This window comes from Capsicum annuum, unplaced genomic scaffold, assembly GCF_002878395.1.
Source record: "Capsicum annuum cultivar UCD-10X-F1 unplaced genomic scaffold, UCD10Xv1.1 ctg81739, whole genome shotgun sequence".
Taxonomy (NCBI): Eukaryota; Viridiplantae; Streptophyta; class Magnoliopsida; order Solanales; family Solanaceae; genus Capsicum; species Capsicum annuum.
The window spans coordinates 163,356-173,256 of NW_025892482.1; the positions used below are offsets into that span (position 1 = coordinate 163,356).

Here is a 9,901-nt window from a genome sequence, read left to right on the forward strand (position 1 = left end):
AAAAACCGAAAACCGAATCGAAAAACCAAAATTTTAAAATTACAAATCGAATCTGACGAGAAATCAAAAAACCAAAAAATCGAAACCAAAATTAAATTTCGATTTAGTTTTTTGGTTTTTTCGATTTAAACTAAAATATGCCCACTCCTAGTTCTACCCTGATTAAATATGTCATGCAGTTATACGACTTTTAAAACTTGTGATGTTAAACATACTCCTGGACTTTTAGATACTTATATGTCTATAAAAAGTTATCATTAATTAAGAGTGAAATGGATATGTATAAGTGATAAAATTTTCCTTTGTAAGAAAGATTTTTTAATCGTTAAGGAAATAGTGGAATATTAATGTTTTAATTAAGTATACTTTATCCATCTTAATTAAATTAAAGAGAAATTTTTGGTCATGTTAATTAAGTAAAATGATTAGTTGTCCAAGAAAATGGTGACAATTTTCAATTTTTGTTAAATAACGTGAGAAAAGAGAAATTGGGGGATCGAATAACTGCCCTCCAACAATTGGTTTCACCTTTTGGAAAGGTAATTAAATATTTAAATCTTTCCATTTTGGGGACGACTATTGTTGTAATAATAATAATAATAATAATAATAATAATAATAATAATAATAATAATAGCCTACCAGACCATATAATAATATCGGATTAAGCCTAAGTCGGAAGACCGAACCAAAGCATCAACCGAAATAGAAAAGAATCTTAAGTAATTTTATGACTGTATGGACTCTTTTACCCAAATATGGAGCTTGTCAGAGATTTAATAACCTTATGTTGAACCTGTGTGTCTAGAAGTTCTAATTGTGCGAAAATTCGCCCTTTTCTCAACAATACGGGCTAGAGAAGCACAACTTACTAGACAGTGTCACAGAGACAAGGTTAACATAAGTGTATTGAACTCGACTGTACCTCCATTTTGGAACCAAGTCAAGAAATTAAAAAGATTCTTTTATATTTTGATAGAGTCTGGAGCTTTCATAGTTAACATGTCAGCGAAGTTAGATCTTCAACATAGATATAAGAAAATATTTTAGCCGGACATAGTCACGGCTGGACTATGGTAGAAGTTTAAGTAAATGAATATAAGTAGTAAAGAGATATGTACCTGACTAGCCGGGAACCAAACTGAAATAGTAGTAAACAAGTAGCTTCTTCTTTATTTAATTCTTGAATATATTACAAAGAGAGAGGGAGAGAGAGAGTTTTTGAAAAATAAAAGGAGAGAATTTCTGAACTCTTGCCTCTTCTCAAGAATGAGGCGCCTATAAATAATAAAAAAGAGAATCTTGCACAGTAATAGATGGGTTCCTGTGCACAGTGATTTTACTATTACAAAGAGGAAATTATTACAGTTATATCTTATCCATCAGTCATGTGTTGTCTTTTCCTTTCCATTTCTTGATGAATGCTTCAGCCTTTTCAATTTCTTCTTCTTCTATCAGAATTTTCGGAGGTTGTGAATCAGTAATATCTTCAGTATTTATTTCGGTACTATTCATTGATATGTCTGAATTTTGCTCAACAGTTTGAAGTAATTTATCTCTGACCTCTGATAAATATTCTTCTATCATTTGCATTTTATTGCCGCCATGTGCAGATATTCTTCGGGAAACATAGTTAAGACTCTTTTCTTTCACCAAAATTGATTTTTTGGGAGTTTTTTCTTATTCAACAATTTTCTTGACTATTTCCTCCCGTTGGTCATGACCATAGGTGATTTTAGTTTCTAGATCTTTCCGAAGCAATTTGTTCCAGAAATTACAATAAAATGTTCGGTATAAGGCAGGAATTTGTTGAGTGTCATAGCCTATTTCTATGGACCAACGATGGATCCAAGGGATAGAGAATTCTATATAGAAATACATCTGATCAATAGTATTGATTTTACAAATATGATCTGAAAGATATAATTCAGTTAAGAAAGGAGAGGACTTTTTCCATGAGTAATATAAAGAAGAATATTCTGGAGGTAATATTTTGACCGTAGGTCCATGTTGAGACCACCATTGAATAAACCAGTTTGGGATAGGTTTTTCAAATACTTTAGCACAAATTTTTATGAACCAAGTGTGTTTGTGCTTATAATTATTATAATATAATACTTGAGAAAAGGCTTTAATATAATCCCAGTAAGTGAAATTGGCAAGTGTTTAGCCCATTGGTTCCATTGGCATAGATCGTTGAGTCATTGACGAAATTCCCCATTCTTCAATAGGAATAAGTTTTTTAATTACCATTTTGGAGTATCCATGAACTCAAGGGGTAGTTTCTCCGAGGGGGCTGTGATCAAAGGTTGCACTGAAGGTTTGCACTAATATATGTTCATAATAAGTTCGAGTTTTGTATGATTCGCCAGTAAAATATACGTTGGCAGTAAGGTAATTTTTGAGTAGTCTCCATGCTCCTTCAGAATTTTCTTGTCTGGGAATATACTGATTTTCAATATATAATATAAGTTCTCTAGCATCCAATTTTTCATAAGAAGGCTTATCTTCAGAATTTTCTTGAACTATGGACGCAAAAGAATCTGCAGTTTTTTGTTGATCTGATAGATAAGATTGCAGTTGTTTGTATAATGGATGATTTTCAGGAATGTCTTCTAAATGTACAGAAGAACCAATATTCAGAGTTTTGGATGATGAAGATTAATCTCGAGGAATTTTTGAATTAATTAAAGTTCTATTTCCTTGCTGCAATATAGGGAAATTAGAACTTGCAGAGCTATATGCAGAATTTCTTCGATCAAAATATGAAGGGTTTGTTCATCCTCCTTGATATGAAGAGTTTTGATTTCTTCCACCTCGTCCTCTACCTTTGGCGAGTTGCCAAGGAGGATCCATACTGCATTAATAATCAGGAATTTGATCAGCATACCATGACATATATTCAGAGAGATCTTCATAAAGTGTGTCCTTTGTGATAAGGTCCTCAATGACTTTCCATAGTATGAGCATGTGTAAATCCATATTTAGAGGAACTGCTTTTATAAAGGTGATTAAGAACTTTGCAGAGAAGAAGTGTAGAAAGAACTTCATTATATCTGTAAACATTAATCTCTTAAGTCAATATCAAACCAATAAATTTCTTTTTCAAGGAATTCGTCATGGTGAACAAAATTTTCTTCTTCTATTAGGCTACGAATTAGAGTTTCTACGATAAGAAAATGAATATCTTTGTTTAGAGAAATGCATTTGATAATAGTTATTATAGTTTTCTCAAAGAGGAAGTATGTATAAAAATTCATGTTAGATATTCTCGAGATAGAAAATCAGGCAAAGAATTTTCACTACCCTTTTTATATTGTATTTCATAATCAAAATGGGCTAATTGAGCTTGCCACCGCGCAAATATTAATTTAGAGGCATCATGTTTGAAGTCTTAAACATAAATTTGACGGATTGAGCATCAGTTCTAATTATAAATTTTTGGTTATACAAATCATCTTGGAATTTTAAAACGCATTTTACAATAGTTAACATTTCATGGGCTACCGTGGCGTATTTTTTCTGACTTTCTGTCCATTTACCAGAATAAAATCAAATCAAACATTCAGTCTTCGTATGGGGATTAAATTGTTTAAGTATTCCGCCATATTCAATATTTGAAGCGTTAGTTTCAACGATTTTTAACCAGTTAGGGTTTGCAAGAGAAGTACAAGGAAGGGTTTGAACTCAGTTTTTAATTAATTTTACTAAATTAGTGTGTGATTGAGTCCAAGGAGTTTTGTGATCCTTTTTTAGTATATCATATAAAGGAGCTAAGTCTCTAGACAAATTTTCATAAAAAGGGGAAATATAGTTAAGACTACCGAGAAACCTTTGAAGTTGTTTTTTTATCAGTAATAATATCAGGGAATTTTTTAGCAAATTCTAGAACTCGTTGTATAGGTTCAATAGAACCTTGAGAAATATTATGTCCTAAAAATCTAATATTTGTCTGAAATAAACTTATCTTTGGTTTAGAGATGACTAAGCCGTTTTGAATAATTATTTGTTTAAACGTATGCAAATGTTTAAAATGAGACTCAAGAGTTTTTGAAAATAATAAAATATCATCAATATAGATAGTGATAAAGTCCATATAGGGATTAAAAATGTCATTCATAATCTTTTGAAATTCGGAAGGAGCATTCTTTAAACCAAATGGCATGACATTCCATTCATACTGTCCAAAAGGGACATTAAAAGCAGTTCTATAAGTATGATTTTTATCAATTTGAATTTGCCAATATCCAGATTTAAATCAAATTTAGAAAATATATTAGCATCATATAATCTGGAAAGTAAGTCCTTTTTATTCGGTATAGGGTATCGAATCTATTTTAAAACTTTATTCAGAGGTTTATAGTTTATAACTAGTCGAGGTACTCCTCGTTCCTTTTTAGCAGCATTATTGACATAAAAAGGGGTACAAAACCAAGGAGATTTTGAGGGTTTTATAAGACCCTTTTGTAAAAGATTATCAATTTCTGTCTTACAAAATTCCACTAACTCTGTATTCATTTGACAGGGTCGAGATTTTTTAGGAATCTTTTCTTCACTAAAGTCATTTTTATTTTTTCTTGGACTTTTACTGATTTTAAAGTATCAAAAATATTAATACTCATTAGTTCCAATTGTAAAAAATTAATTTGTTTTTGTTTCATATTGATAAGGGTATTTATATCTCTTGTTATAGGATGAGTAACAAAAGGATAAGAGATTTGTTTATTCTTATAAGTAGCCTTAAAACCATTTACATCAATATGTGTATAAGGATAGATAGCATTTATAAAAGGTGTTCCTAAGATAATAGGAGGATATAACTGATTTTTTTACTAAAAAGAAGAAATGAGGAATGCAGACATTATCTCGACATATATGAGTATTTGGTAATTTATAGTTGATATCAAGAGTATGACCAGATGCAGATTTTACTATGTGAGTAGTTTTTTCAAAATACCCGGTTGGAATTAGTCCTTCTTGAATACAACTAACATCAGAACCATTATCAATCATAGCAACATTAGTGACAGAAAATTCCTTATTTATCAAAATAGTGCAATTTATATACCATTTATGAGCTATAACAATTTGCATCATCCCCAAGAAATAATCCCTTTTCAAATCTTCTGTTGGAGGACTAAGTTTATCAATTTCATCATTTTCAGAGTATTCCAAATCCTTATCTTTTCCTTTTGAGGTAAAAGAAGTTTCAGGGATTTCAATAATCTTTTCTTCAATTTTCGAAATTCTATGATCGGAGATCATCTAATTTTGTTTTAAGGAAACAATTTTCCTTTTCAATTGTTCAACTTCGATTTTTAAATCATTAAAGGTAGTATCTCTACCTGGGATTTTACTCAACGCAAGACGTTGATTAACTTCGGCTAAGGAATAAGACATGTGATGATTATCAAAAGAGTTATCTTTAGAAATACTAGTATTAGCAGAAGTTTTTTGAGTAGCAAAATTAAGGATTTTTTCACGCAGTTTTTCATCAGTAACTTCTTTTAGTAATTCGAGAAAATTTTCAGCAGTAAGAGTTTGAACATTTAAATCAAGATCTTCGAATTGCGCTTAAAGTTTATACATCATTTCATCACAATTGCAAACATCATTATCACTGTCATTATATTTATTAACCTGATCGAGCTCACTATCAGAATTAGGTAATTCAAAATCATCTTCAGATGTAGAATCAGATTCAGAATCAGAGGTATATAATAAATTATAAACTTGGTCATGAACTTCTTCAGAAAGTCCTAAGGACTTGAGTTTTTGTAATTTGCAGTTTGGAGCTATATGACCATACTGGTTACACTTATAGCATTTAATTTTGGCTAATTCTCTTTTGGATCTATTTTTCGTGAATTTGGTAGACTTACGAAAGGATTTTCTAGTTTCACGTTCTTCCTTGGTTCTATGCCTAGAACATTTATTTCTATAGGATTTATTAGGCTTGGAATATCTTTGGGGTTTTCGTACGAAGGGTTTATCCATACCAAATTGCTCACAAAAGTCTCCTAATTGGGATTTTTCTCTGAGTTTATCAAGCTTAATTTGTCTAGCTAATTTCAACTCGTTGCAAAGGGCTAAGCCTTCCTAAGTACAAGCTACAATAAGCTGACCATAAGTTTTTTCTGAATACTGGACTTCTCCATAAGATCCTCTAAGAGATTTTCTAACTCTTTCAGCAAATAAAGGTGGAAGGCCATCAATGAATTTAGCTTTCCAATGGTCATACTTACTTTCGGGTGAATCCATAACCCTACTAAGAAAGGTATATTTATACCATCTAAATTTGCCTAAGTGTTTACATTTTAAACCATTAAGAAGGGTCCTAATGTTTTCAGACTGATTAGTAAATCTTCCTCCAAAATGTTCAATAATTGTAAGGATAAGGGTATAGACAGCATCTGAACGTCCTGCCCGAAGAGGTCGGCCTAGATTATCTTTCCCGGGTTTATCATTGGTGGCATTAAAAATAGCCTCGCGTTTATCATCGTCCAATAAATTATCCCACCAGCCTCGAAGTTGGCCAGTAAATCCCGCAACAATCATTTTACAAATTGTTGGGTCGGTGTGATTGGCCCGATTTTCTGGCGAAGAAGTGGCTATGGCAATAGTAGCATACATGGACATACGATGGATAAAAATAGAGATTTGTCGGTCAGATAATCCGTCAATATTTCATTCATAAATGGCTTCTCCACTATAAGAAGTATTTGTCTGATTCCATTCCCTTTCCTCTATCAGAACATCTTGAGGAGTTGGGCGTGGATAATATGTCTACTGCATATTATCAATATCAGCGTATTTCTTTCCCGGTTGTTTCTTAATCATACCTTTTAGCTTATTTAGCTCGGAAGAGATTACATCTCCAGTATTTTGAGTAGACTCAATATTATCAGCAAAATTAGACTCAAGATTCTGTACAAAATCATCAGAAATATTAAGAGGTTGAATGTTTAAATGAGAGAATTTTTTATCTAAGAGTTTCTCTAATTGGTCTAATTGAGAAGCTTTTTCAAATCTTTCTATTTCAGGAGGTCTTTGAATACAAGATTTTGATAAAATATATTCTTCTTCATCAGTGATTTTGGAAGTAGAAGGAATGTTAGAGGAATTCATCTGGATGCTAAGTTTGCTAACTAACTCAATTAATTCGTTAAGTTTTTTATCAAGAGAGGAAATGTGTTCTCCTAAAACCTTAACATAAAGACTCAAATAATTATTTTGGGCTATAAGGTTATTTATTTCAGAAACAGTAATTTTTCCCACATCTTCACCGACAAACTTTTGAAAAGCAGAAAAAGTCATGCCAGTATTATTGGGCAATATAAAGAAAGACTGAGGAGGATAGAATGCTTGAGTAATTGTGCCATCAGAATTTTGATAAGATCTTTCGATTATTTTGACATATGACGGTAAATATGCAGACATGAACCATGGTACAAAGAAAATAATTTTATTATGTAAAACACAAATTTCATAGAATTCTTCTGAAATATTTCGTAATTCATCAGGAGTATAAGTTTCAAAAAACCATGTCCTAAAGGTTTTCCATTTTTCAGAAAAAATTCTTTCTGAATATATTTTCTTGCCTGAGAACCAGGACTAAAATCAATAAGTTGTGTCATCATGGTTAAACAGAATTGATGTCAAAATCCATTTCAGATGGGGTAGGATTTTCAATATCAAAATCTTGAACTATATTAGTTTTTGAGTTGATTTTTATCTTTTCTACACCTTTAGGTGTAGTATGCGAATCTGCAGAATTAATAGTATGCAAAGATGCCGCTCGATTCCTAGCTGGACCATACTAAGGTTCTATAGGAGAAATATGATGAATAGAAGGAAGTCTTCGTGGTATTGAGAAAGAATTTCTATAGACTGGGGGATTACTATCAAATTGTAGACAAATTCGTCCATCTAGATTTTGAGTTACTTGAGTTAACTCTGAATTAGTCACATCGTCCGCCAATTGTTTTGGGAAAGTGACTGAATTTAAAATCCATGTTTGGGGGAAATCAATTTCATCCCATCTAATAGGTCTTCGGGTAGTGACCCTAGATTTTATAAAATTAGTTTCAATAAGCATAGTGCAATCAGAATTATCATCAATTAACTTACATCGAGGATTTAGAGTTGATAATAATCGATAGTATATGCGGTAAGATAATCCTATTAGTTCAGATCCAGGGGCATAATCATATCCATGAGTTTTCACATTTAAGGTTAAAGCATGAAGAATATTTACATCAGTTAGAGATAATTGTAAATTTGGCTGAGTATTAAAATATACAGGACCATAAGCAAGAGTAGATTCAATAGATCCCATTAAGGATTTTCAAAAATTTAGATTTCTAGCATCACGCAAAGCAGCTAAAAATGTTTCAGGGAGACCCTTTAGGGTTAAAGGTCGAAAGGCAATTTGTCCTAAGCCAATATGCATATAATTATAATTACGTTTAAAAATATCAATATCATGCTTATTTAGGAGTTGAATAGTCTGTTCATCAGCATTTAACGCAAGAGATTGTTCAGTTGTTTTAATAATTTGTTTATGTTTTATTTTATCAAAAAATTCATATTCATATATGGTTTTTAATTCAACTTTTGGAATTGTCCATTTATTCAGTAGATCCATATCTTGAGGTAAATCTACCTCTTCGAGTTTTGTACTTTTAGTACTAACTTCTCCCATATCCATAGTTATAAAAGTCTTATATCTATGCTAAAAATCTTCACCTCACTTAACATATTTACTATGAAAATTCACAAATGGGATAGAAAATTAAAGTTGTGTTCTTGACTTTGGTTGAGCTATAGTTAGCACACATTATATCGACATTAATCCTTAAACTTGTACGTAAATTTCATTTAGACACTTGTATTTCGGTTTAAATTTTCTTTGCGCATGTTCTCAATGTTCATTATATACACATAAGTTAATCACTTATTTAATTATACGCATTAGCCTTATTTACCTCAACAAGCCGTAAAACCTTAGGCATGTTTCCGTTGAGCCTAATGTATATAATTAAAGAAAATGACATATTTTATGTAGTTAACTTAACTATGTAACAGAAGGTTTAGAACATATGCAAATTTATATTTTTTATGGTACAAGAGAGTAAAAGGGATATTCAATGTTTTACTTTTTCTAAAAGTATTAGTATTATTCTTATTTTTCATTATTGTAAGATTGATTTTTGTTACTATATATTGTTTCTTTAGCCTCGATTATCTTATTATATATCTTGTTGTTGTTTCCGCTTGTTACGATTGCCTCTTGTTATCGTTCTTTGAGCTGCAGTCTATCGAAAATGGTCTTTCTACTTTCTTAATGTAGGGGTAAGTTTCGCTTACACTCCAACGGTGGAGCCAGGAATTTGGCGATGAGTGTGCAAATTTTCTTCTCAGTTGTAGTAAGGGCGTTCAAAGTTGAAATATATACGCATAATAACTAACCGCTATATACATACCACATAATTTTCTGACGAAGTGTGTGGACCAGACCACCTTTCGCGTAAAATGGCTCTGTCCATGATACACTCTACCCTCTCCAAACCCCACTGTGCCTGTGTATTTGTTATCTTTGAAAAAGTTCTTGATAGTTCTAGTAATATTCATCATGTTTGTTGTTCCCTTTTGTACTTCTATTGATACAATTTCCTTCAATCAATCTCTAAAAGATGGAAATATGTGACTGAATGAGAATGTGTTCTGTTAAATACCGGTACACCAACAGTTGCAAGTTCATCACAAAGTGATCGAACTTGATGAAGATAATCTGTGACTGGACGAGAATATATCTTTAGGGAGGAGGGCCAATCAACCTCGCAAGTTGAAAATTCTCGCTTGAGATTTGTTCGCATACACGGTATGCAGAGCATCCCAGG

The 9,901-nt window shown here is 31.7% G+C and overlaps 1 pseudogene; it reads left to right on the forward strand.

Moving 5' to 3' along the window:
* LOC124895387 overlaps positions 1–9,351 on the forward strand; it is a 13,113-nt pseudogene extending 3,762 nt beyond the window's left edge.
* Positions 9,352–9,901: the final 550 nt, after the last annotated feature.